The 27,763-nt window shown below is 48.2% G+C and overlaps 1 protein-coding gene across 2 annotated transcripts in view; it reads right to left on the minus strand.

The window, feature by feature from the left end:
• The window catches only part of LOC111153779 (GRAM domain containing 1B), a 170,858-nt gene that overhangs the window by 55,836 nt on the left and 87,259 nt on the right, over window positions 1–27,763 (minus strand). The window lies entirely within an intron of this gene.

The following is a 27,763-nucleotide window of genomic DNA, read 5'->3' on the forward strand; positions in this document are numbered from 1 at the left end:
GTCCCCATAATTCTTTTTTTTTTTTTTTTAAAGATTTTATTTATTTATTTGACAGAGAGAGATCACAAGCAGGCAGAGAGAGAGGAGGAAGCAGGCTCCTTGCTGAGCAGAGAGCCCGATGCGGAGCTTGATCCCAGGACCCCGAGATCATGACCTGAGCCGAAGGCAGTGGCTCAACCCACTGAGCCACCCAGGCACCCCCTTTTTTATTTTTTTTTAAAGATTTTATTTCCCATAATTCTTATATGTGCAATTTATACAGTTTGCACGATCCCTCAGCGCTTTCTCCTCCAGATCTGCCAGTCCCTCTGGCATTGCTCACACAGCCTGGCTATGGACCCCACAGCCACAGGGCTCACTCTCCTCTGAATTAATCCCAGTTCATCCTAATCCCCCTCATATTCTCAAACCCAGAAATGTAATCCCACAGAGAAGTGCTCTGATGAGCTCAGAATAGAGCAGAACCACCACCCCATGTGCTTTTGGAAATCAGAATGCAAACATATTTTTGGAATCATCTCCTGAATCAGGAGATTCTGGAATTAGTCACTGTTCTCTTATGAGTCTGGCTACAGCCTATAGGCTAAGGAGAATGTATGCATGTGCACCGTACGTATGCACAGCCCTACAAGGAACACCCCACCCCCATCCCTTCCCCTAAGCGGACAAACCTGAGTTGGGTGAGATGATGAAAAATCCATCCAGTTCTCATCCCGACTCAGGTTATATCATAATTCTGAATGTTTATGTATTTCCAGGCCAGATGCAAAACCACAGACATCACAGAGATTTCTCTTATCTGGAGATGTCAAGTCCTCAACAAATGTTTTCCCTCCTCCTGGTCCACAAACATTGGTTCCTTGGACCCTCATAGCGTGACTCACAGATAAGCTGAGGTTTTGCCGAACTGGCCGAGAGCAGTTCTAAGGTCATTAGGAAAACTGAGTCCAGCCCTGTCTGGTCCATTACCAGGAACCGAAGGGTGCGTGTGTGCAAACACACATGTAGTGAGGGCTGCCTGCTCCCTTCAGACCTAAAGAGGTCTCAGGTGATCATCAGGACCTTCCAGTCAGACTGTCTAGTTTAGGGCCAGCAAACTATGACCTAGATAGGCCAAATCCAGCCCACCATCAGTTTTTTTTATGCCCCACAAGCTAAGAACAGTTTTTACATTTTTAAATGGTTGGGGGAGAAAAGAAGAGTATCTTGTGACATGTGAAAATTATATGCAATGGAATTTTCAGAGTCCCTAAATAAAGTTTTGTTGAGAACTCAGCCACGTGCACTCTTTCACAGACTATGTCTGCGGCTGCTTCTGCTGGACAAAGCAGACTTGAGCAGCTTCAAGAGAGAACAGCATGGGCCACAGGGCTGAAAATATTTACTACTTGGCTCTTTCCAAAAACAGTTGGCCAACCCTTGGCCTGACCATGTATGACCTTGAAAAAGGTCTTTCCTGTGAGCCTGCTTCTCTTCCGTCAAGTTGGGAAAGGGGGTGTCTGTGTCCCACAGACAAAGAACCTGTGCTTGATGACTTCACAAGTGGAGGGAAAAGGTCTCAGGTGTGCTCCCACCTGCAGAAGAGAAGCAAAGACCAGGAAAGAGAGGAGGTTTCTTCTAGGTAGTATACAAAAGCTCCCTTTCCTTCATTCTTTCCCAGTGGGGTACTACTTTCCATGGCCTTGACACTGACACGCTTCTGCCATGGGCAGCTCCCCTTTCAAAACATCCCATTCTCCTTTCCCTTCTTTCAAGGTCAGCTTTTTCCAGCGTGGTCCTAAACTTCTCTAACCCGTGGAGTACCACTCAAGACTAGCTGGGGAGAGAGGGAAGGCGGGAAGCAGAGGAGGAAAAGGGGGTCCACGGAAGCGGAGTCTGCTAGCAAGTGTCAGAGAAGGTAAAGAGACAAAGTTCCCTCTCCCCAGCTCTGGGTGAGAGCTTGGCTGAGTCCCAGGGAGACAGAGAGCTTCAAGTCTCCCCCCACCCTTCCACTTGTCTAAATCAAGCAAATAACTAACAATGCAAGGAGGTGTGGGGGAGTAAGGACCAGCCACTGGGTATCTATTTTCTGAAAACACATGGCAAATCTCTGAGCCAAATGCAGGCTAAGCCAAAGAATAAACAAATCCCTTTATTTCCCCGAGACAGGAGCTATCAACTTCCCCTCTGGTCCTCTCCTTCCGCCAGCCAGATCCAGCTGAGAGGAGGTCCTCTCCCTGGGGGAAAAGCAGCATCTGTTCCTATCTGAGAGGATGGCCCGCCTTATAACCCCCCTGCCTGCCTCCTTTCCCTTGCTAATCACTGCTCTGGTCACCGAGCCCCCACCAGGGGCACCGCGGAGCTAAGTTGGTGGGTGGAGAACAGGAGCACATGGCCAGTCCAGACCTCCCCCAGAGGCTCAGGCCAGGTCTCCATGACGCACCGCTAATTCAGTCCACTGGCCTCTGTTCTCCAAGTTATGGGACCCTGAATAAGTCCTGCTGGCCAAGGGGACCCCTGCGTCCAGCCCACCCCCTCCCTCCAGCCGACCAGGGCCCACCCTTCAGTGCTCCAAAGGTCTGCTGAAGCAGGGCTACTATGAAGGAGGGCAGGAAGAGGGGAGAAAAGAAAAAAGCCAGGGAGGGAAAGAACATCTCCGCAGCATGATGTCACACCGGCTGCTTTCGGATCCCCCAACACAGAACAGAGGCAAACAACATGGACTCCGGATTTTACTGTCGTGGAAGGTTTGTGTTCTCAGCAGCTCTAAGCAGCCTGCGCCAGCTGGAAAAAGCACACGGCCAGACAGACAGGTCCTCCTCCTTACAGCCCCCAGGGCCTCGACCCGACCCCCCCCCAACCAGAGGTGGGGGGAGAGTCACCCCTCCAAAAAAAAAAAAAATGCCCGGAGGAAACAAAGATAGACTGACACATACACACACAAGCGTCAGTGAGCACTAACCTGGAAGCCATTAGGAACGGTAGTAGAGTGCAGTGCGGAGGAACTCATTCATTCATGCATTGGGCAGTGGGGGGGCGGGGGCGGGGAGCGGGGGCCCTGAGGACGGCGGAGGGCACTCACCTCCATGCCCACCCCACAGCCCTGGTTCTAGCGGGGAAGGGAGTGGGGGCGGGGTGCTCATAAGCTCTGGGAGCTGCCTTGCTCTGCTGTTTCGCACGGCTCTGGAACTGTCAGCATGACCCCCCTTAGTTCCTGCCCCTCCCCCCGCGGCTGTTACTTGGTGTGGTCGCGCAGCCTACAGAAGTCCCCCTCTCCCTCGCCCTGGCTCCCTTTCTCTCTCTCTCTCTCACAGACAGCTGTTCTCCGGTCCCTGCACGCGCGCACGCACACTCAGCCACGCACCCCTGTGCGCGCGCGCGCACACACACACACACACACACACACACACACCCTGCCGCCTGCCACTTTACATAACGGAACTCTCTGGTGCAGTCAGCTTGCCAGCTCTCCATTATTCATGCCGGGCCGGAGGACAGAGCCACCCAGGCGGCGAGCATGATTTCCTCTTCATCCTCCCCATCCGACAGAACACAAGATGATGCTCCCAGGAGATTCTGCGCCCTTGGCCGCCACCAATTATTTCCCAGGTGTTGCCTATTAGGTCAACCTGTATCAAGGAGGGGACACTCAGTCAAAACACGGGCGCCTGGCTCAAAATAGAGCCTTGCCTCTCTCAAAGGATGAGAGTTGCGCTCCCTGCCTGAGCCCTAGGAACAGAGGAGGGGAGGAAGGCAGTGCTGGAGACCACAATCCATTCGAGAAAATGGCTGAGAACCTCTTCAGGGTAGCCTCTCCCAGAATTCCACGATGGAGGGCTGTCGCTTGCAGCCACGGAAAATAACACTCACCCTCGTGACAAAGGAGGCTCCTCTGAGTTTTCAAAGTCCTAAGCTGCGCCTTAAGAAGGTTTCTTCCTCCTGCCCATTCACCGAAATGCAGTGATTTCAGGGCTACTGAAACAGCCCCTAGCAAGTGTTTTTTTCAGACCAGAGGCAGTCTCTTCAACAAGGGTATCAGTGAATATTGTGAAAGTCATCCATGGCTCAAAAAGCACTTTCCCCCTCAAATCAAACTCATCTGATTTCCACAACACTCCTCTATACAGGCCTCACTACGACCACATCTAACATAAGGATGCTGAGCAGCCCTGGAAAGTCGAGGGTCCCACAGTAAGAAAGGCTGAGCTGGGAATCCAGACCACTGGGCTGGAAATCCCACGAAAATCAACTAGCCAATGCCCCAAGCATGCCTATGAGCCTCTGCAGTTATCACTGTTGTCTTCTGATGGGAGTAGCAGGGGAAGCCCAACCGTGAGCCCAAACAAACAACAAAAAGAATGATGATGGTCAGCTCAGTGTTTCACCAACTTTAGTCCCCCTGGATCTTGTTAAACCACAGGTTCTTAAGTGGGAGGTCTCAGGGAAGGCCCAACGGTTGGCCTTTCTCTGAGACCCCCACGGGATGCCCATGTTGCCATTCCAAGGGCCACACTTTGAGGAACAAAGGGTTGGTTTATGCATTCTCACCCTTAGGATGTTCCTGAAGGACAAAGTCTTTTCTGTCTGCACAGGATAATGAGCTGAAGGTGAATACTAATTATAATCCATTGATGTCACCTTTGTCCTGGTCACCAGACCCACTCTGGGAGCTAATACTTCTCAGTCATCTGTTGGCAAAACTCTCACTCTGGGATTGCCAAGCCTTATAGGCTCAGCATTAAAGGTCTTTCCAGGATTGTTTCTGTCTGCAGCATGTTGATAAAAGAACAGCCTCGTGGTATCCAGGAAACACAGAGGTTGAGTGTCCGGACTCCACCGACCATGAACCTAAAGGAAGTTCAGCTCCAAAGAACGGTGTGTGCTGGAGATGTCCTGGGACACGCGCTCCGCCAACTCCACCCACCCCTACCTGCCTGGCTCGCGTCCTACCTCTTCTGAAATACCTTCTTCCCTTTGGACTGCCCCACTCCTTCCCCTCTCTGTTACTCCACAGAAAGAGCCTGCACTTTGGGGTTGAACTGGCATGCAAAGCTAAGTTTTGCTGCTTTCTGGCTTTGTGACCCTGTGTAAGTTCATGTACCCCTATCTCAGACTCGACTTCTTCATCCGAAAAAGCCAACAGTTTCTCTTTCCTCTTGTACACCAATGAAAACAAAAAACAACAACAACAAAAAAAACAACGATGCAATAAAGTAAATGCACGGAAAAGCACCCAAGAAAAGCTAGTACTTCCCCCACCCCTGCCATTATAAACGACCGTACACAATCTGGAACTGAACTGGAGGTTCTGTTGTTCGCTCTGTTGGCTTTCTCTAAGAATATTCTAGGCTACTTCTTTCATGTCCCTCCAACACGTAGGAGTACCGGGTACAGCCCAGGTGTTCAGTAAATGTCCTTGTACTCATTGTCCCGTCCTCTATTAAGACAAAGGCAAAAAGGTTGGTGGAGTCAACCAGCCAGCGCTCTCGTCTTGGTTCCCCCACTCACCTATACTACGTGGCTTTGGACAAATCGTACTCACTTTTTGGGGGCTTTCCTACTTCGAGTACAAAATGCACAGACTCCTCTTTCTTCTGAAACACTTCTATGTCCCTCTATTGTGTCAGGAGCTTCAAGGTTGAGATTAATCAATGTGGTTAAAAGAGCAGGCTAACAGGTGGGACAATCCTGACTTCACATGTGGCTTCTCTCAGTGACTGATTCTGTGACCTTTGGAAAGTCGGTGTCACTAAGCTTCAGGCTTCCTCGTCTTGAGCCAAAAAGTAAAAGAATCTTCCTGGACTGTGGGAGGATTAAGTGAGGTGAATATATGTGACAAGCTTTTCACTGTATCTGACACAACACCAGTATGATAAATAAAAATATTATTACCAATATTGGTTAGAAACAATAGCTATAAAAAAAATATATATATATGGGGCGCCTGGGTGGCTCAGTGGGTTAAAGCCTCTGCCTTCGGCTCAGGTCATGATCCCAGGGCCCTGGGATCGAGCCCCGCATCGGGCTCTCTGCTCAGCAGGGAGCCTGCTTCCTCTCTCTCTGCCTGCCTCTCTGCCTACTTGTGATCTCTGTCTGTGAAATAAATGAATAAAATCTTTAAAACAAACAAACAATGAAAAGATCTACTTCTGAAATCTTCAACTAAGTCTGGACCTAAGAAAAATCTCAGTGTCTGGGGCACCAGGGTGGCTTGGCTGGTTGTGAGTCTGCCTTCAGCTCAGGTCATGATCCCTGGGTCCTAAGATCAAGCTCCATGTCAGGCTCTCTGCTTAGTAGAGAGTCTACTTCTCCTTCTCTCTCTGCCCTCCCATGCTCGGCTCTCTCTCTCTCACTCAAATAAATGAATAAATAAATAAAATCTTAAAAAAAAAAAAAGAAAGAAAAAAGAAATATCTCGGTTCCTTAAGCTGCATGCGTATATACACATTATTTCCCATCCTCACCACCCCCATCACGAAAATCTTCTCTGCCAGCCCCCTCCCCAGTTGGACCTCATTAAATAATAGGTTAGTTACAGAGCAGGCAAATCAGAGAATCTGGACTATGTCTACTCCAAATCATAAGCCTTTCTTTAACGATTAGAAGCTCCTCACTTGGGGTGCCTGGGTGGTTCAGTTGGTTAAGCGTCTGCCTTCAGCTCAGGTCATGATCCCAGAGTCTTGGGTTCAAGCCCCACATCAGGCTCTGCGGTCAGCAGGGAACCTGTTTCCCCTCTCCCTGCCGCTCTCCCAGCTTGTACTCTCTCTCTCTGTGTCAAATAAATAAGTAAAATCTTCAACAACAACAACAACAAAAAAAAAAAAAAAGAAGAAGAAGAAGCAGCTCCTCACTTGAGCTACTTAAAACCAAAATGATCCTGATAAAAAAACAGAAACAGTATCTTCTATGTGTGCTACAACTTGCTACTGATGTGAATGACCTCTTTAATTCCTGCCGACAATGTTATAAAACAGGTGCTTATCATCCCCATTTTTTCTGATGGGTTAACTAAGAGGTAGGGGGCTGGCTAACTTTCCAGTAGTATTTGATTTATAAGGAGCAGAACGCATATCCAAAACCCTGGCTGCCTTCCCCAAGTCCCACTCTTAACCACTGCATCAACCGTGAAGAACAAAGGTGCTACTGACGTCATCAGGAGGCCAGGGGCCTTCTAGTGCTAACCGTGTTTAACAGATTTGCACTGCTCCCTCAGACTCCCTGGAAGTCCCTGCACAAACTCTGCCCAGGCTCCTGAGTCTAGGAGATCCAAGACCTGTGACCCCAACGGAGCAAACTACATTTCTGCAGATTCAACGTACCCACCCCTCCCCTTGGTCCCACTGCCCACCCCTCCCCACCTCCCACCCCCCGGCCCCAACTCAACACCGGCCTTTTCACAGCTGAGCTATTTGTCACCTAAATTCCCAAACTGCTTTTCTGTAAATGAATTTAGGAAATGGAGGTAAAAGTAGCTATCTTTTTCTGAATTAAACCTTTCCCTTAGAGATATGAAAAACTGACATTAGTTTCTATTTTTGAAAGGAAAAGAGGTTTTCTGAGTCCTGTGCAGTATCAAAAGCACTTTCTAAAGAGTGCCCTGGAGGAACTGGGGGGGGAAGAAGGAGAAGTTAAGGTACACCTGCAAATCCAATCCGGTCCCACTCAACCCACTCCTGTCTGATCACATTCTATAAAAAGAAGGTCGGTGTCCACAGAGCATCTTGCTCACCTCAGGTATTTAGTAACTGCTGGGGACAATAATGGGGGACAAAGGATAAGGTCTTATTATAGCTTTGAATCCTATTCCCATCCCAACGAGAAAGCAAAAAGCTTTTTTTTACATACTACATCCTTTCAAACATTTTAACTAAATCTGAATTTCTTGAATGATAGGCAAAAGTGAACCTGACGGGGCGCCAGGCGGCTCAGTGGGTTAAGCCTCTCTCTGCTTTTGGCTCAGGTCATGATCCCAGGGTCCTGGGATCGAGCCCTGCATCCGGCTCTCTGCTCAGCGGGGAGCCTGCTTCCCCCTCTCTCTCTGCCTGCCTCTTTGCCTACTTGCGGTCTCTCTTTCTGTCAGATAAATACATAAAATCTTTTTTTAAAAAAGTGAACCTGACTATATTACTATTATCATCCAAAACACAGGTGCTTTTATGCAGCATAAACATCTAGGAGATTCCTGAAGTGTTTGGTAAGTCAAGGAAGGAAAAGGAACAGAGATCTAGTATTTACTGAGACTCAACCACATGTTAGCCCCATATTTTATTTCCTTATAAAATTTTTCCTTAATCTGGTGAGAAAACTAAGTATAGAAGCCAATCCTTACCCAAGAGCACACAAGTATTTCTAAAAATCTACATTTTGGGGCATCTGGATGGTTCAGTTGGTTAGGCGTCTGCCTTCAGCTCAGGTCATGATCCCTGGGTCATGGGATCGAGCCCCGTATCCGGCTCCTTGCTCAACAGGGAGTCTGCTTCTCCCTCTGCCTCTGCCGGTCCCCCTGCTTGAGCTCGCACTCTCTCTCTGTCAAATAACTAAAATCTTTATAAAATAAAAATAAATAAAATAAAATAAAATCTACATTCTCACTATACCATGCTACTTCCATAAATAAACACCTATGAGGTAAAGGCACTTCAGAAAGTTCTTGTATTTAACCATTACCAGTCATAATCATAATTTTGCATTTAATCCTTGAAACGACACTGCAAGGTAAAGTCCCACTGTTCCTGCTCAGGCCAGTGATCCATTTATGGCTGCTCAGGTCCAAATCCAGACTTCTCTGCCCTGCCTCACAATGCTGGAGCTGTACCCTGTCGACTTCCACCAGCCCCCTAAGAAGCCTCACTGCCCCCCACCCTTCCAGGGAGAATTTCCAGCTTACCCGCCCCCGCCTGCAGCACCTCGGGAAGCTTCTGGGCCACACACGGAGCCACAACCACACCCTCTCCAAAGAACTCTGCATCTGGGCCTTGGGTGGCGACCACCCCGTGTTCCTCTGCTGGAAGCTCTGCCCTAATCTAAAGATGGAGGCTGGTCCCTACATGTTATTCCCGTATGCTTTAGAGCCCTCTGTTACTTGTTACTTGTTAGTGATTCTTAACATTAAATCCTCCCTGTCCACTCACTGACATGCTTCTGTCTCCTGACTGGACACTCACTCATGGACTGCACAGCACTGAGCGAACAGCAGCAGCATCCCCACCCCTCAAGGCACACGGTAATAACAAAATGGCTAGAAGCATCCGGAGCATTCTACGAGCTAGACAGAGACTTACTGGATTTCATACATATCCCTTCCTTCGATCCTCACGTCAATGCTGCTTTACGGATGAGGAAGGTGAGATACCTCAGAATCGCAACGATTTCCTCAGGTCACAGAGACGACAGACAGGAGTGAGGATTCGTCTCCCAGCCCTCGGACGCCCATTCCGCCCCCGCCATGCTGAAATGCTGCCTCCGTCAACTGGGGGCAGCCAAAGAGTGACAAAGGGCCAAGGAAGTGTGAATGGGGCACACACACACAGGAGTTGTTCACGTTTGCAAGAGAAAAACGGAGTTAAATTGTTAGCCAGAGAGGTCCACATATATCCAAAGAAATCAAAATATGAGAAGGGGCCAACATTAAAGGTCTTTCAAGGGAGCCTCTGTAGTGCATAGGAGTTGGGGTACCCTGGTCATGAGGTGCTCCGGAGACCGCATGAAACAACTCTTTCCAGACCTAAATGCTCAGGGTATTGCCCATGTTGTATGAACGCTTCACGCGAGACAACTGATAATCCGCACACGTCCACCAGGCCCTGAGTTCCCCAACCCAGACTCTGATCCTCGGAAGCTGGGCGGGGGGTGTCCGAAAGGGTATATGGGTTGTCTCTGACCCAGCTGCAACCCAAGACATGTCATGAATACTGCGTCTGTCACATGAGGAGCCGTGATGTCTACGTGATTAAAAGCTGAAGCGAGAGCTGTGGAGAAGGGAGTGAGGGCGCAGCTGACTCTCACACCGTTTCCACTCTGTGGTGACCCAGCGCCCGCTCCTGAGCAGCTACTACAAGAGCCAACTAGTCTCGAGGCAGCAGGATACAGAGACCCAGCCCCTAGCCCACTGGGAACATATTATAATATATATGCTATATATACACACACACACACACACACACATATTTAATGTACATATTATATATATAAAATATGTACTTATTAAATATATGCACATATACACATATACATATATATACATATATAACATATAATAATACATATTAGGCCAAACCCCTTGTACCATGCATGCCAACCCCCTTCTCCCAATTTCCTCATAATCCTACACGAAGAAAATAATTAGTCTCTGCGTATCACCTTTTTCTAAACATCCACTCTAGATTTTCACCCAGGATCAACTATAAATCTGCTCAATGGGTCTATGCTGGTGGCTCCCCAACTTGGCTGCCCTTTAGAATCACCTAAGAGCTTATACACATTCCCAGTGCCCTGTCACCCCCCACCACTACCAATTAAATCAGAGTGACTGACGGTGACGGTCAGGCATCGTGGTTTTTTGAGCTCTCCAGGTGACTGCAAGGGGCAGCCGAAGTTGAACCCACCGCTGGTGTGTATGACAGTAACCTTAATTCTCTAGAAATGTAATAGAGAAATTACTTCTGAAAGTATAGTCTAATAATCTTTATTTCCCAGAAGTCACATTTTTTAATCTAAGATACTTTTCATCTCTTCGTATGATTTCCCAAATAATAATCAGAACTAACACTCCTTGAGAACTACGTGCCAGGTCTCGTTCTAGGCACTTCAGGAAGGTTACATTGGGTTATACTGCAGTTATTATCCCAATTTCACAGAAGAGAAATGGAGCCACAAAGATTACGAGCACATCTGCACGTTTACTCCGTACCCCCAAGATGTCACCCACCAAGGACTAGAAACAGGAGCAAATCTAAGAAGGTCAAATCCTCCCATGTTCTTTTCTCTGATCCTTGGGTTTTAATTCCACCCAGTGACATCTGCTCTATTCTTCTGGTCTTGAAAATTGCTCTTTTTTAAAAGAGAGGACAAGCTTGGGTAAGTGTTGTGGTGTTCTTCAGTGTGGTGAAACTTTCTCCCTCTCCCAGCTCTCCAGAATTCAAGCAGGTGCTCAGTGGCCATGGTGAGAATCTACAGAAGGTGGCAGGCACTAAAAGTGTTTTTCCCCAGAGAGAAAGGGCAAATCCCCACATGCGATCAGAACATTACATCTTAGGGGCACCTGGGTGGCTCAGAAGGGTGGGCGTCTGTTTTTGGCTCAGGTCATAGTCCCAGGGTCCTAGGATGGAGCTCCGTCTCAGGCTCCCTGCTCAGCCGGGAGTCTGCTGTCCCTCTCCCTCTGCCTGTTGTTCCCTCTGATTGTGCTCTCCCAATTTCTGCCAAATCAATGAATAACATTAAAAAAAAAAAAAAAGGAACATTACATCTTGTATGTGGAAAAGTATAGGCAAGCAACTGGCGTTGATTTCATGGGATTGGGGAAAATGAGGATAAATCAGCCTGTGATCATGACTCTGTGGGAAGCAGGTGGCAGCAGGATTCTATCTGGAGCCCAGAAGCCACAGAAGGGCACAGAGACACCAAGTGTAAAAAGTGAAGAGGGTAACAGGTGGGACTGGTAACCCCAGGGCCAACCTGAGAACATCACTGAACAGAAAAAGGCAAGCGGTCCTCCTTCTGGGCAATTCTAACTGTCCAAGCAAGAATGCCTTAAACCAAGGGACTACCAGGAAGGTGGCTACACATGGGCCGGGGACCTTTAAAACATGAGCACAGAACTAATCTAATTACTTCATTATGCAAACTAAGAAGTTTAACTGGGCCCACATCCCAGAGCTAACACAGGTTAACATGCAAGAGGATTAAATAATAACACAAACCACTCAGTCTACCATTCTTTCCACCACCCGAAGAGTCACCACGTCCTGGACTGCCACCAGCTACCCTCAGGCCCTCCGCATGTGACTCTCTTGGTCAAAGGCAGTTAACACCTGTTCTATAAAAGGGTGAGTGTGAGGAAGAGAAGACGTAAGGTCAAGTGCAAGTCCGCGGGCTGCCTGAGTTAACATCCCGCAATGGTTACCTCCAGAACTCCTCTCCACGCTTCCCTCCAGAACCAGGCACTCACTTCCCTAGCTCTCTGGACTAAAAGCTGCTGGTGGGTCACAATCAAGCTCCTCTTTGGGAGATGCCCTTCGCCAAAGAGAACAGCCTCGCCCAAAGGATAATGTCCCCTCTGTGAAGACAGACCACACCTACTGGACAGTCCCTCTGCGAGAGGACGCGAAAACCTGCCCCTTTGCCTTCATTTGGGATAACTGCAAGGCCATTCTAGAACCAGAGCTGCTCCTGGAACTGGCCAACGCCTCCTGCAAGTTCATCAAAGTTTAGCTTCCTCCTCTGCCCAGGCCTGATTCTCTCACTCACTTACAGATTTGTTCCAGGGCGCTTTCTGGTAAAGCTCCTGCAAGGCAAATCTGCCCCTGCATCTTTTCCAGGATTCTTTGCAACCTAAGACTTAGCCCAAAGGAATGCGTGCGCATAGGGAAGCACTGAGGGACACGGAGCCAAAGTGTAAGGAAAAGGCCAAGTCTCAGACTCAGGAATTTGGCACAAGCCCGGGACTTCCAGAACGTTCTAGACCCCTGGGACAGGCAGATAACCGTGCTAGGCCTTCTACCTCTGTCTGCTACAGGATATTAAGAGAGACTAAGCCCTCTCCAAATCACCTCTCCGCAGAGGTAACTGACCTCTCCTTAATCCTGGATTAAGGTCTTAAACGGGAGAAGCTTGCTTGCTGGTGCCCCAGTTAAGATGTTGACACGTACTTAAGAAGAGATCTTGAGTCCCTCCTGCCACAGGCTGGAGACTGCGGCCACATGACCATCCCCTCCACCCTCTTCCGTTAGCCCTAAAGAACCAGGTGGCTTTGGTAGGTAAGGGGGCACACATCATGGCAATCCCGCTGCTAGGTCCCTATGCAACCCTGGATGCTGGTGAGAAGGACGGAAAGAGTGTTGTGATAGGGCGGAAGAGGTAGGGGGATCGTGGAGTGAAGGAGAAATCCTAGTCCAGGCAACGGCTGTCCCCAGTTGGGGGTCTTTGGGGGCATGCTAGAGAGGCTGCAGTGGCTTCCTAACCACCCCACGTGTCCACATGTCTCAGAAGTTGGGCTGGCCATGGGGCCAGGCAAGATGGAAAACCCGGGTGGAAAGCAAAGCACCAGAGCCCATTCTTCAAACATCCTGACCCAGCTCTCCCCAAATCAGTGCTGACTCTCCAGGAAGTAACGAACAGAGCTCTTACACGGGCACTGAGAGAACTTCCATGATCTCTCTTGTCTTAGAGTGGCACAGAAGAATGGCCTTCTGGAAGTGCTGTCCAGCGCCTGGCTTTCGGCAGAGGTACCCACGCTGCATGGTGAGGCTGCAGACCCTGGCTGGGCTTAGCCCTAACAGAGATTGTCCATACCTACGGACATCTTTTCTCTGTACCCATTTTCCCCAGATGTGTCCAGGAGTGGCACTTAGCCCCCTTGATCACCTTCTTCAAAGGGTCCCGCGGAGCTGCTAATGCTACTGCTCCCAAGACCGGCCTCCTCGAAGACAGGGACCCGACATACACTCGACTCTAGACGAGGACAACGCGGGCTCACAGAGGGGTGAATGACGTGCCACAATCCAAAACACACTTTAAAAGAGTGTCCACCTTGGGGCGCCTGGGTGGCTCAGTGGGTTAAAGCCTCTGCTTTCGGTTCAGGTCATGATCCCAGGGTCCTGGGATCCAGCCCCGCATCAGGCACTCTGCGAGGTGGGGAGCCTGTTTCCCTTCCTCTCTCTCTGCCTGCCTCTCTGCCTACTTGTGATCTCTGTCAAATAAATAATAAAATCTTAAAAAAAAAAAAAAAAAGAGTGTCCACCTTCATGCAGTATGGGGCACCTAGTAACACAGGTGTGTGACCCTGAGTGGGTCCTACCCTTTCTCTGGGCCGCAGTTTGCCCATCCAAGAAGGAGTTGGTCTAGATGACCCCCACCCACCAGTTATTTCCTGCTCTGAAGTCCCTGATCGCTGTTTACCACCCACACCTCCAAATGTTAGTAAGTAGCAAAAAGATGAGCTCTGTGACCAGAGAGAAGAGAGAGAGACACAGGAAGAGAGGGTACCGCTGACCACAGCAGACAGTGCCAGCGACCCAGGCCACAAGTTCCAGCGCTCTGGTCTCTTTCTACCTTCTCTCTTCTAACCACATCATGACCTTGAACTAACTGCTTCTCCTCCTCCAACCTCTGCAATCGCCAGAGCTCAAATGCTCTCTGAGGGGCTATGCTGGGCAGCTGGAAGGTACCTCTCTTTCTGAACTCAAAGCCAATCCTCATTGAAGAATTCTGGCACTGCCTGACTCTTCCGGTCAAAAGCTAAAAGGCTCTGGGATAGGTAGGGGCAGAAGTGATCAGAGTAAGGAGATTAAGTAGCTGGCTGGCAAGCTGGGGACACTGACTTGCCACATACACAGGCTAGGACACCCTGGCCACACCACACCCTCCAGCTGAATCAAAGCTCACCCAAATCCAACTCCCTTCTCACAGTCCACACACTGCGGATCATTCAGCCACACACCCCAGACCCTGGAGCCTGCCTGATGCAAGGGGGACTGCAGAATAAGCCCCTGACCTTCTGGCAAGGACCTTCTTTCTACAAAGCTCCATGGAGTGCCAAAGTCTAGTCACCACTGGGCAAAGACCAAAGCTTGGCATGGACCAAAACTGCAATATACCTGTGAGAAGCATTAAAATGAACTTGCCCTCATCAACAGAAGCAAGGGAAAGAGGTAACGAACTTGCCACAGGTCATACTGGCAGGAGCGTACTTAGAAACAGGACCAGGCTTTACAAGGGCTACTGTACAGATAAGGAAGACAGTGTGGGTCAGGAAATCCTGCCCTACGCAAAACTGTAAGGTAATTAATTAGATGTTTAGACTAAAGGACAGTTGCCTCAGAGTAAGCAGGGTATCAAGTATTTGAGAAGAGGAAGAGAAGAAAGAAAGCCGAAGGAGGAGGCGCCTGGGTTCGGGGGGTGGGGGGAGGAGGAGGACTCTGGTGGACAGGCGTCTGTCTTCAACTCAAGTCACAGTCCTGGAGTCCTGGGATGGAGCCTGTGTCAGGCTCCCTGCTCAGCAGAGGTCTGCTTTTCTCACCATGCTCTCATTCTCACTCTCTTACAAATGAATCAATATAAAAATCTTTAAGAAAAAAAAAAGAAAGAAAGCCAAAGGAGTAAAGAAGCCTATTTCTTGTTTCTCCGAAGGGAGGTTATTGGATGGCATAATTGGGTCTGAAATATAGGGGAATAATAAGAGTTTTGGCAGGCCAGCGTTGGAAGAGGCTGGCTCACAGAGGGCTGGTGCCTAGTCAAGAGGCTGGCTTCCCATCCCCATCTCCAGAAGGGTGCAGATGACCGTCCCAAACCTCCCCACTTGAGACATCATCTGTGGCACAGAGGGCCCCAGTCCTGGACAACAGGGAGGCCCCAGCGTGGGAATGAGTGCAGGGCCTTCTAATTCTCGCACCGAAAACCACTTAGGGATCTACATCTGTTTCTATTCTGTACATTTCCTCTTCCCCAAATCGAGAGGCAAGGTCTTCCCTCTACTGTTGGGGCCAGAAACCCGTGCACAGAATCCACCCATCTTCAAAGCAGAAAGGCCTTTTGATCTCATTCAGCCCAGATTCCCACCCAAAGCAGGGATGTTCCCTGCAGCTTCTCTGAGGAGAAGAAAAAGAAACCAATGGACTCTTCCATTAGCCTCCAAAATGATGAATCAATATTCTTAAGTAACAGGGCAGAGAGCCAACTCCTCCTCCCCAGGGAAGTAGACAAAACGAGCGTCTCGATCCACCAAGGTCCTGTCCCTCCGCTATCACTGTGGGTTTCTGAACCACCAAAGGTACCAAAACCCCCACCAAGAACAGCAGTGGTCCTGTGAGGCTTCCTGGAAATCTCGTAAAATATGCCCAAGTGGGAGTGAGTGGATGCTAGGAAAAGTCTGCCCACTGCTGAGTTCCCTGTATGCTGACATTTGTCATCAAGATGGAAAATATCCACGAGACATGCCCTGGAGGACTGACTTGTTTTCTTCTAAATAATCCAGCATTTGACTCACCAAAAACCCTGTTATCAGGATCTATAAAATACCACAGCCTGGGGGTATGGCATCAGAATCCCCCGTTCACCCCCAGGTCCTTTGCACGGCCTTGCTGATTTCGCCAGCACACCCCGGGGTGGGGTGGGGGGCAGGGAGAAGCAGCTCAGTAGCCCCCGCCTCGGCCCCGGCCAGGCGGGGTGTCTCCCTCCCAACCTCCTCAACCACATGCCATGTCTGTGAGCAGCTGGAGGAGTCTGATTCCCGACTGCAAAGAGAAATGACAGAGCACGGGAGGAGAACACAGCCCCAAGACGAGTACTAAACGTGGAAACCTTGAGTCCTACAGGATCGTTTTCAGAAAAGTAGTGGTTGAGCAAAACCAAAAAGTTATAATAAAAACTTGTTTGCATGCTAACCCCTAGTGCCCACTTTGGCTCAGGGGTGCTCCTGAGGGGAACGCCTCCCGCGTACCCCTGGTTACACACCGCCACCCCGCCCCGCCCCTGCCGGACCACTGCAGACGCTTCTGTCCGTTCTTCTTCCTTGAGGCCAGGAAGGCTGGACAGAAGGTTCAATTTAAGTCAGGGGACGGAGCTGGGTGTGGACGGTAATTATTATAATACCTTGTATTTATGTCTAGCTATTTCTGGTCTGCAGTTTGTTTTCCCTTCTGATTCTCGCTATAGAGGTCAGTCTGCCTTATAGATGTGGCTCCTGGCCTCCCTCTGACAGCATTCCAGGGCTCAGCAATGGCACCTCGCCTAGAGGTGGAATGGAAGCCAGGCAGGGATTTCTCTCCTCAGCCTACAGGCCAAGAGATGGACAGGGCACATGGGAGCGCCGCCTTCTCAGAGCAAGTCGGTGTGACGTGCAGCTGAGAGTCGCTGGTCACTGACTGGAACACACTGACCGGCCTAGCCAGGGCACCTTGCCTCTAAAAGGCTGCTCGACAGGGGGCGCCTGGGTGGCTCAGTAGGTTAAAGCCTCTGCCTTTGGCTCAGGTCATGATCTCAGGGTCCTGGGATCGAGCCCCGCATCGGGCTCTCTGGTCAGCAGGGAGCCTGCTTCCTCCTCTCTCTCTGCCTGCCTCTGCCTACTTGTGATCTCTGTCTGTTAGATGAATGGATGAAATCTTTAAAAAATAAAATAAATAAATAAAATTAATTAATTAATTAAAAGGCTGCTCGACAATCATGATCTCCAACCTGGGTGATCAGTTTACCAAAACATAAAAATTAAAGAAAGGGGCGCCTGGGTGGCCCCGTCGGTTAAGTGTCTCACTCTTGGTTTTGGCTCAGGTCGTGATCTCAGGGTCTTGAGACTGAGCTGTGTTAGGCTTCGCACTCGGTAGACCTCTCTCTCCCTCTCCCCTTCCCCCTCCCACACTCACTCTGTCTCCTCCTCTAATAGATAATTCTTTAAAAACACAAAAATTTCACCAAAAACATATATAGCACGACAGATGTGTGAAGTCTATTGTGAGAACTTCATAAACAGCAACTCTGTTCATTCTCAAAACCACCCTCTACAGCAGGTATGAAATTATCCCCATCTTACAGGTAAGAAAACTGAGGCACAGAGAGGTTGAGAAACTTACCCAAGATCATAGAGATAGTAGCTGGTGGGGCCAGGCTTCAAACCCAGTGGACCAGCTCCAGGGAACCTGCTCTTAACCCCTAACGAGAGGCCCCCTTGCTCAAATCCGTGCGTCCCAGGCAGACAACGTGATTCTGTCTGCCCCCACATGATTCTGATGGCCAGTCAGTTCTGGCAATTACTGAGTGGCTCTCAAAACTAGGGTGTGCTTGTTGCGACTCAGGTTCCTAGGCCCCAAATGTTCTGGAATTGGAACCTAGAATGCGCAATTCTAACGAACCCCTAAGGCAGTGCCATGGCAGGCAGTTTCCAAAAGGCACTGGGAGAAAACCAGTCCTATCCCTTGACCCCACTCACCTGGGACAAGTAAACAACTCACTGGGGCACCTCACCTGCTGCAGCCTGCAGAGACCATTCCTTCTCTGCTGGGGCGGGTGCCTGGGGGAGGGGGAGCCACCGGCTGTGTGAGGGCTGTTCTGTTCTTTAGCCTTGGTGACAAGACTGCCTTCCCACAGTGGAGCAGGAGGGCAGGGTGGGAGCCCGAAGAGAGCGCACCGTCCCTCCACCCTTGACAGGCTTCACATCACAGGGGGACACGCGGCTGGTAACGGGAAAAGGAAAAAAAAAAAAAAAAAAAGACTGGGCGGCCTGGGCCCCCATCTCCCATTGCCAGAACAATGGCCTCTTCAAATGCCTGGCATCTGAACTGGCAGTCGGCCACCAGGAAAGAAAAGAGCTCGCTGTCCCTTTAAGGACGCCCTCTCTCCACAAAGGTCAGAAATGCCAGCTCAGCCTGCCCAGCGGCTGCCGTTTTGCCACTTTGGTGCCCCGGGGCCCAGGGCCATGCTCTCCCTTCCAGCTGGTTCTCCGAGCACCTGCTGTCTTCCGAAAAAGGCAGAGCACCTGGGGGACAGCTGTCGCTCCAAATGAGGTTCCATCCATCCGGCAGGAGCCGCTGATGTGGAGGAAACCCAAGACCTCGTTTGCATCTCCCAATCTTTCCCCCAGGGGAGTTGGTCCCAAGAAAGTGGGGCTTGGGGGCCAAGGTCAGAAGCATGACTGGAGGAGGAGGGATGTGGTCAGAAAGAAAACTGACAGAGGAACAGACGCTCCAAAAGAAACATGGTATTTCACCCACAAGTGCAAAGGCTGATGGATGAAGGATCCAGAAATCACAATAAGCTGGGGGTAGGGAGTTGAGGTTGGGGGGGGGGGGGGGGTGTTGCAGCAGGAAACGCAGGGTAGTGGAAGGGCGAGGGCCTTCCTCCGGCAGACTGGGTTCAAATGCTGCCGCTTTAGGTAACCCGGGCACCTTCCCTAACTTCCCTGACCCTGATTTATTTACTGAACAGTACATATGGAAACTAATAATGTCTGTGATTAGAGTACTTGCCATGCCGTGGGGGTCTCACAGGCAGTTCAGTTAGTCAGGGTACATGCTCAAGAAGCCTGAATCGTGGACCACACCACCGCTTCTAAGAAGCCAACTTGCAAACAGATGCCATGAGGAAAAGGGGCATTCACAGAGCAAACTGCGTGTTGGTGCAAACCATGATTCTCCTGGAAAAACAATTCCACCTATTCATAATATAAAGCAAGGGTCGGCAAACGTTTTCTGGAAAGGGCCAGATATGTTACATTATAATATTACAATACATTGGGCCTTCCACTCACCGTGTGTGGAGCCCAGTGTGGAACTTGACCTCACAACCCTGAGATCATGACCTGAGCTGAAACCAATAGCTGGACGCTTAACCGACTGAGCCACCCAGGCACCCCTGTAAATAAAGTTTTATTGGGACACAACCACATTCTTTTGTTTACACGTCCACGGCTGCTTTAATCCTACAGAAATAAGAGTTCAACAGTTATGGCAGACCCAATGGTCTGCAAAGCCCAATGTTTTTTTGTGTTATGTCCCTCACCCTCTGCTCCTCCCCCTGCTCACAGTCTCTCTCTCTCAAGTAAGTAAGTGAATAAAATCTTTAAAAAACATAACACAAAAAAACTCCTTTATTTTCAAAAAGAGATGGCAGCTGACAGGTAGTATTAGTGGAGGAAATGGTGCAAACCTCATGGGAGATTGGAATAAAAGATATAGAGGCAGAAACCTATTTCTTGGGTGCCTGGGTGGCTCAGTTGGTTAAGCAACTGCCTTCGGCTCAGGTCATGATCCCGGAGTCCTGGGATTGAGTCCCACATCGGGCTCCCAGCTCCACAGGAGCTTGCTTCTCCCTCTGACCCTCTCCCCTCTCACGCTCTCTCTTACTTGCTCTCTCTCTCTCTCTCAAATAAATAAGTGAAATCTTATTAAAAAAAAAAAAAAAAAACTATTTCTTGTTCTTCTATGCTGGGACTGTGACTATTGTCCCCATTGACTTGATCTCCAAGAAAGTTTCTGGCTAACCGCAGCCCACTGCAATGGCTCCTGCTGGTTTCTTCAGCGGTCACATCTAGAGTCTGCTCACATCTCTTGTTCTTCTGCACTTCTTCTCTTCCTTGAGACTGGGAGCTTAGAAGGGGCAGGGTCTCATTCCTCAGCAAAGTCAGCAGGGCACTGACCCAATGACTACCCCTTGAAGTGTCCTCCTCAGCACCCCTCATGGTAAATGTGTCCTCCCCCGACCCAGCTTCCCGGGCCACAGCAGGCTGGGGTCCTTCAAATAGCTTCCCAAATAGCTCTGTCTGTCAGGGAAGCCATGCACACTGTTCAGTCATTCACGGATCCATTTAAATAGGGGAGCGCCTACTGTGTGTGGGTAAACCTTAGAAAACACCAACTTCACCTCCGCCTTGAGTGGCGCTGGGGAGAGTCTGCTGTGACGCGTCCTCTCAGAAGGCCGCCCTCGTGTTCACTTCCTGCTCCCTGCTGTCTTCCTACCCCAGAGCCCAAGCACTTCAAAAATAACTTTCTCGACTCTGCTAACAACTTTTATCATGACAATTTCTAACTGGCACTAAAAGCAGAGAGGATAAGAAAAGCTGAGAATAAGAAAACAGATCAAAAGCAAAGGAGGTGGAAAGAAAAGCCAAAAAAAAAAAAAAATCACTATTTCAAATTAAAAAAAAAAAAAAATACTGCCCACTTACATCATTCTATCTGCATAAAACAACCTCGTTCCGCAAATCCCTCCTAATAGGGTCCTAGCTTTCCTTCAGAGCTCTGCCCCCCATGCACCTTCCCCAGGGAAACTTCCCTGATAAACTCTCCCAAATCTTGAGGACACTCAAGATCCAGTTCTAGACCCTAGAATTCTCCATTATGGCTCACTCTTGCTTATGTACCTAATGTGTGGTGTATTACAGCCTATGGGCTCTGTCCTAACCCTTAAAATGCCATCTGCTCAAAACCTACAGGATATGTTTTCCTTCTTCCACATTCCCTATGGCACACTTTCCTTGGCCGGTGCTCTCCCAACATGATTGCTTGGCCAACATTCTGCTTGGATGGAAGGGCTGCTGCTGTATCACAATATCCTCAGTGACCTGTCATCACTGTTCACACCACCATTCATTCATTCATTCATTCATTCACTCACTCACTCCTCCATCCAACCAAACACCACTGTGCAGTCCATTTAACCAAACGGCATTGTGCCGTCGACTGTCCTGCATCTCATGGGCAAATCCATTTAATCATCAGGCCAGCTTGGTATTAACATGTAACTGGCACAGGACGGCAGAGGCGATTTCAGAAGGGATTATGGTGAAGTGGATGATGGATGGGAAGGGGCAGACTATCACATTCTGGAAGAGAGGCACTCATCTACCTGGCACTCTAATGTTGGCAAAATGGCAGGACCGACCACATTCCCCTTGAGGTCCATGACTTATGACTTAGTCCACACCAAGGTTTTATAGAAGTAGATACAATTTTATATCAAAACGGACTGAGGTATTAAATTTAAAAACCAAATCACAGGACTCAAAGGAAGCAGAGGCGAACGCGTATATGGTTATGGTTTGGGAGGAATTTTCTTTGAATAATGCCAAACATAGAAACCATGGAGGGCAAGAGTGATTGACTGGATCACATTGAAACAAACACACTTCTGTGTGCCGAAGACAGCCTGAAGTTAAAATACTTCTGACATGCATGACTAAGGGTTAATAACCTTATTATATTCGAGTCCTGAACAATGAAAAAGGCAAACACCTCAACAGGAAGGGGGGCAGAGAACAACAAAGGCACTTCACAGGAGAAGTATAAATGGGTAATAAGGAAATTAAAAGCATGTCACCAAGGATCAAAGAGATGCAAATGAATGATACCACTCGGGGAGTATCAGATTGGCAAAGACTAAAGAGAATGGTAATGCCAAGGCAGGCAAGGACAAGGGGAAGAAACAAACACTCGTAACTCGCTGGTGGGTGTGTAAACTGGAACAACCTTTCCAAAGGGCAACTTGGCACACGGCATTAAAAGCCATTGACCTAGAAATCTGGCTTCTAAGTATTTATCTGCAGACTGTTAGCACATTATTTTTAATCTTAAAGAATTGCAAAGACTCTAAGTGTCCAATAGGAGAAGGGACAAATACTTACATCTCTGCAATACTACCCCTTAAACATAATTACAGAAATCGGTATTTATTATGATAGAGAGATCAGGTGCTATTAATTAAAGGATTTCAGAACAATGTACAGAGTGAATTGTAAGTTTCATCTATCTTTACCTTTCTATGTAAAGTATATACAGGAAAAAAAAACAGCTCAGAGGATATAGTGATTATCACTGAGGGATGATATTATGACTGACTTTTTTACTTTATATTTTCTGATTTTTCTACAATACTCAGAGACAATGGGTGTTGCCAAAACAACAACAGAAAACCCCACATATTCAAACAAGTTTAAACTACTGACAATTTTTTTCTCAAAAATGATTCTTTTTTTGTTAATTTCTGATTTTCAGAAGACAAGTAATATGCAAAAAAACTATGAAAAGGAAAAAGGACTATACAAATCCAAGAGGGCGATCAATTATCCAGCATATTTTTTTCTGAGTACCTACTATGTGTAAATCCTTGTAGAAAGTACCAGAAAATAAAACAAAAATTGGAATGCCTCTCTATTCTCAGAAAAGATTTAATATGTAATAAAAGATAGAATGACATTTAATCCAAGACCGGAATTATGGGGATCCACGTAAAGTGCACAGAGAATGGAAAGGGACTAATTAATTCCTATCTGGGGATGAGATAAATCTGGGATTGACTTCTTTGAGAAGGTGAGAGTAAAGATAATTCTGAAGGATAAATGGATTTCCATAACCACAGACAGAAGAAGCAGAGGCAAAGGGACAGCATAACCAAAGACTGCAGGGACATGAAAAGGTATGTGTGTGACATGCTCTACAAAGGGAAAGTGTGTCGAGACGGTGGGGACAGAAGAACCTGTGGAAATCTGGAGTGATGATGAGGCTGGACTCTCACGAGGGAACCAGAATAAGGAAGGCTTTCAGTGTCATAGCCAGGTGTCACCTGTATATTGTAGGTTACTAGGAGCCAAGTTCAGTTTTGAAGAAGGGTTAGAAATCTGATTCGTAGCTCGCCTGAATGATCAATGGACCCAAACATTCCAAGAAGAGATGAGATTATTCAGTCATAATAAAGGAATGAAGCACAGATACGTGCTATGGCTTCAATGAATCCTGAAAACATTATACTAAATGAAAGAAGCCAGTCACAAGAAAGTCCACATACATCTATGATTCCATTCATGAAAGTCCTTACAGGGGACTCACAGAAACAGAAAGTAGATTAGTAGTTGCCTAGGGCTGGGCTGGAGAGGGTTGGAAAGTCTTGTCTTGGCTAAAAGGCACAGATGGGGTTTCCTTCTGAGATGATGAAGATGTTCTCAAATTGCGGTGATGGTTGCACATTTGTGAATATACTAAAACCCACTGAGTTGTACACTTGAAATGAGTTGTGTGGCACGTGAATTATATTTTAAGAAAGTTTAAAAAAGAAAAAGAAGAAGAGGAGGAGACCAGCCAGGTGGCTACTGCAACAGACCAAGCAAGACATGGCAGGTTATGAATTCAGACAGTGGCAGTAAGCCACAAGGGAAAGGGCAGAGGACAAATCAGAGACACTGCAAAGAGAGAACGCACCATGTGGACAATGACAAGAGCAAGGGGAAAAAAAAAAAAAAAAGCTCCAAAGCTTCCAACGTGAATGACTAGGACAGGAGGATGGGAAGAAAAGGCTGTTGGCAGACTATCACAGATGTGCTTTCTGTGCCATGAGTTCAAGGAGCTGAGCCCCTTCTGGCAGTGAGGAAACTCAGAGAGGGGCAGACCTGGAGTGAACAGTCCTTCTCCCAGCACCGGTGTGGAGAGGTCTTTTGTGACTGGGGACAATTACTCGTTCTGTTTAGCGCAAACAGCCGACATCAAGGTGGTCCTGATGCCTAGAAATATACTTCGGAGAATTTAGCCAGAGAAAGAAGGGAAGACTGCCACAAACAAGAAAAACCAGGGCACCTGAGTGGCTCAGTCCGTGAAGCGACCGACTCTTGGTTTCAGCTCAGGCTGTGATCTCAGGGTCATGAGACCGAGCCCTGCACCTGGCTCCACGCTCAGCACAGAGTCCCCTTGAGAGTCATTCTCTCCCTCTCCCGCGGCCCCTCCCCCACTCTAAAATAAATAAATAAATCTTAAAAAGCAAAACAAAACAAAACAAACAAACAAAAAAAAAACACAAGAAAACCAATTTTATATCTGTACCTACAACAGTCTCAGCCTTTAACAGAATGGAGTCCTGCTCTAGGTCCAGACTCCGTAAAAGGAGCGCCATCACTGCGGCTGTTAAAGGTCACGGTTCCTGCAAAGACCACTCAACAGCAGAATGGCAGAGGTTGGCACCTCTTACCAGCGCACCTCCCAAGAGTACAGGTTGACTCTGTTTGTTTACATCATAGAATGTAAGAACGTGAAGGAGAAACACTTGGCTCATGCAATCAGAGGGTTAAAAAAAGTCATTCAAACAAGCCAGAGTCAACAGAGGCTAAATACATAAATATATTTTTTAAAAGGTACACTTTAGACCAAAAAGATGGGCTAAAAAACCAAACAAACAATAATAATGTGCAGAGCCCAGCAGGGCAGATCACCTTCGAAAAGCCCAAAGGTCAAGAGTTCCCCAAATTTGCATCCTGAGGTCAAGTTGAGCCTCTGGAAAACAAAGGGATTTTGCATGTCATGTCCTAATGCCACCGGGATACCAACTACGGCCACCCAGTAAGGCATAAAAAGTTGAGGTCACTGCAGGGAAGCTATTATGAAACAGCAAGGCTCCCAGTCTCAGGAGAATGGGTCCAAAAAAAGCTCTTAACTGGAAGATAAATCTATTTGCACTACAGCAGAAGAGGTATGCGAGTCCCTCTGTGGAATTTTCCTGTAACAGGCGGTGCTGGTGAGACCCTACGGAGAAGGGCGTCCAGGTCTGGCTCCCCCACTCCTGGGACCAACCCCCACCCCCACCCCAAGGCCAGGACCGGTTCCTATCACCAGCTAAGTGTGTGCTCCAGAAGGGGACAGAAAGAATCCAGTGGGAACTTGTGGAGAATACAGAAGGGTCCGACACTCCAGAGATCTCTAGCCTGAAGTTCATGGGGGTTTAGAAAGAGAAAAGTATCTGCTGATCTAATCTCAGCTGTCATCTCAGAGATGAGGACACTGGTGCCTTGCCGAAGGTCACACACTCAGTTGGAGGTAGAACATGTTCCAGGCTCCAGCTAAGTGACCGAGTGACCATACCCACGGGGGGACAGAAGACAGGAGAGTTCCAGCAAGGAGACTAAAACCTATCTGGGAGGCTATTAAGCTGAAAGGAGTAAAACTGAGTGATTGTGGCCTAAGACTATCCTTCCTGGCTACTCTAAGGAAGATAAGGATCAGAGTTCTCTGTATCTATCCAGGGCATGAGTAACAACTGCGGATTTTCAGTATGTGGAGAGCAAGGCTATGACCACCCTCTCTTTCAACGTCAAACACAAGACAATGAAAATGTTAATAGCGGCATAACATCTATAAGGTGGTTACAAACGTGCCCGGCCTCCTCCTCAGTACCTTCCCAGGATTTATCTCCATTAATCCTCCCAATCCCTACAAGAGCCCTCCAAGGCAGGCATGATTAGCCCCATTTTATAGATGAGAAAATCAAGGCTTGGCAGAATAGGTAACTCACCTAGGATCCCGCAACTAGAAAGGAGCAGAACCACTAGCACCTGTCCCTTAGGGTCCCCCACATAGCTAAAAGGAAGGAGCCCCCCTCCCCGGTGATGGAGCAGCCATTCGTGTCAGCATTAGAACAAGGAGATGCTGCCTGAGAAGCATGACCTGCCCACTCCGTGGGGAAGGGGCATGGGGCCCAGACTCCAGAGCCCCATCAGTGCTCAGTTCCCAAGATCTGCATTTTCTGGGACCTGTCCTCCCAGCCGTTGAATGTTTTCATAAATCTTACAAAACAAACAGACAAACTGAAGGGCTTTCAAATATTTAGGTATGGTTAAAATGCTTAATTGGATGGTGAACAATGTTTCACTCTCCTTTATTTATTTCTTCATTCTCCTTTAAGCTGTACAGATATATTATATGCTTTCTTTTCAAGGTAGGGTCCATTTCACAATTTTTTTTACAAGTTTTTTTTGTCTCTTAGTTTGTTTTTTAAATAAGCCCTGACCCAGCCCCAAAGTGAAGCCACCAGATCAGCGATGACCAGGGACAGGGCTCAGCACAGGGGTGAGTCCGCAGCAGAACTAGTCTCCCACACATCACCTGACCCAGAGAGCACCACTCCCCAGAAGACTGCCCCACCTCCATGCCAAACCCTTTCTGAATGGCTAAGTTTACACTCCAAACTCCCACCAAATAAACACCCCTTTCCTCATGCAGTCAAAGACTCCGGTAGTGTAGAGGTTAAGGGCACAGGCTTTAGAGGCAGACATTTCAATTTCACCCCAGTTCTGCCATTAACCATGAGGTCTTGAGCCTGTTAACCTAAACCTCTTTGAGACTCAGTTTCCTTATCTGTAAGATGGGATAAATACGACCTTTCCCGTTTCATGAGATAAGGAAGGCAGGCTCGCTGGCTCACAGAAACACGGTTATAATTTGTAACCCTATTCTTGTGTGCTTCCAAAAGCCAGGCACTTGTGCTCCAGTTCTCCCCCCTCCCCACCCAAACATCTTGCCCACCAAGCTGGGAAACACATCTCCCTCTCTGGACATTCTGAGCCCAAGGGCTTCACACAGCTGAATCCAGCAACCCCACTCACCCTGCCTTACCCGTGAGGCTGTCTGTATGTGAAACCTGTCTTACACCACGTGAACTCTGCACATGCACACCCCTCTGTTCTGACCAGAACACGCAGCTCTCTCTCCTCCCATCAGTGCCTCACTCTGGTTTCTGTGGTCTAGCTCTTGCTTCTTCCCTGCCTCAGAGACCCCTCTAAACTCTCTTGAAATCTCAGTGGCTTCCATCCTCAAGGACCTAGCCACGTCCCACCTCCTCCCTTCAAGCCCTTTTCCATTTATGTTGCTCTCGTCCTCTCTGTTCTTGCCCACCTTTGTAGTTATAATTTGTATTCATTAAATGCCTCCATAAATTACCTTGACCAATCCTCTAACTTTTCATGGTATTTGTCTTCTCTCTTCTCATGGGCAAAGACCTGTCTTCCAATTGCTTTACACCTGCATTGGTTAAGAGTGTGAACTCTGGAGTCAGACTGCCAGCTTGAACACTTTGAGGCTGTGTGACCTGAGGCTGATTACTTAACCTCTCTGTGCTTCAGTTTACTACTTGGTAAAATCCACACCATAATAATATATAGCTCAAAAGACTGCTAGGAGTTAATCTACTGAAAACATTTAAGATATATGTGATATAGTAAACTGTCATGTTAAGTTTTAGCTACCACTACTGATGTCCTTATCATCAGGATCGCTATTACAGTGCTTAGAAGGAGACAAAGCATGGAGCAAAAACATCAATTTGTTGC

The sequence above is a fragment of the Enhydra lutris genome, unplaced genomic scaffold (genome assembly GCF_002288905.1).
Source record: "Enhydra lutris kenyoni isolate GAN:26980312 unplaced genomic scaffold, ASM228890v2 scaffoldscaffold34, whole genome shotgun sequence".
Classification (NCBI taxonomy): Eukaryota; Metazoa; Chordata; class Mammalia; order Carnivora; family Mustelidae; genus Enhydra; species Enhydra lutris.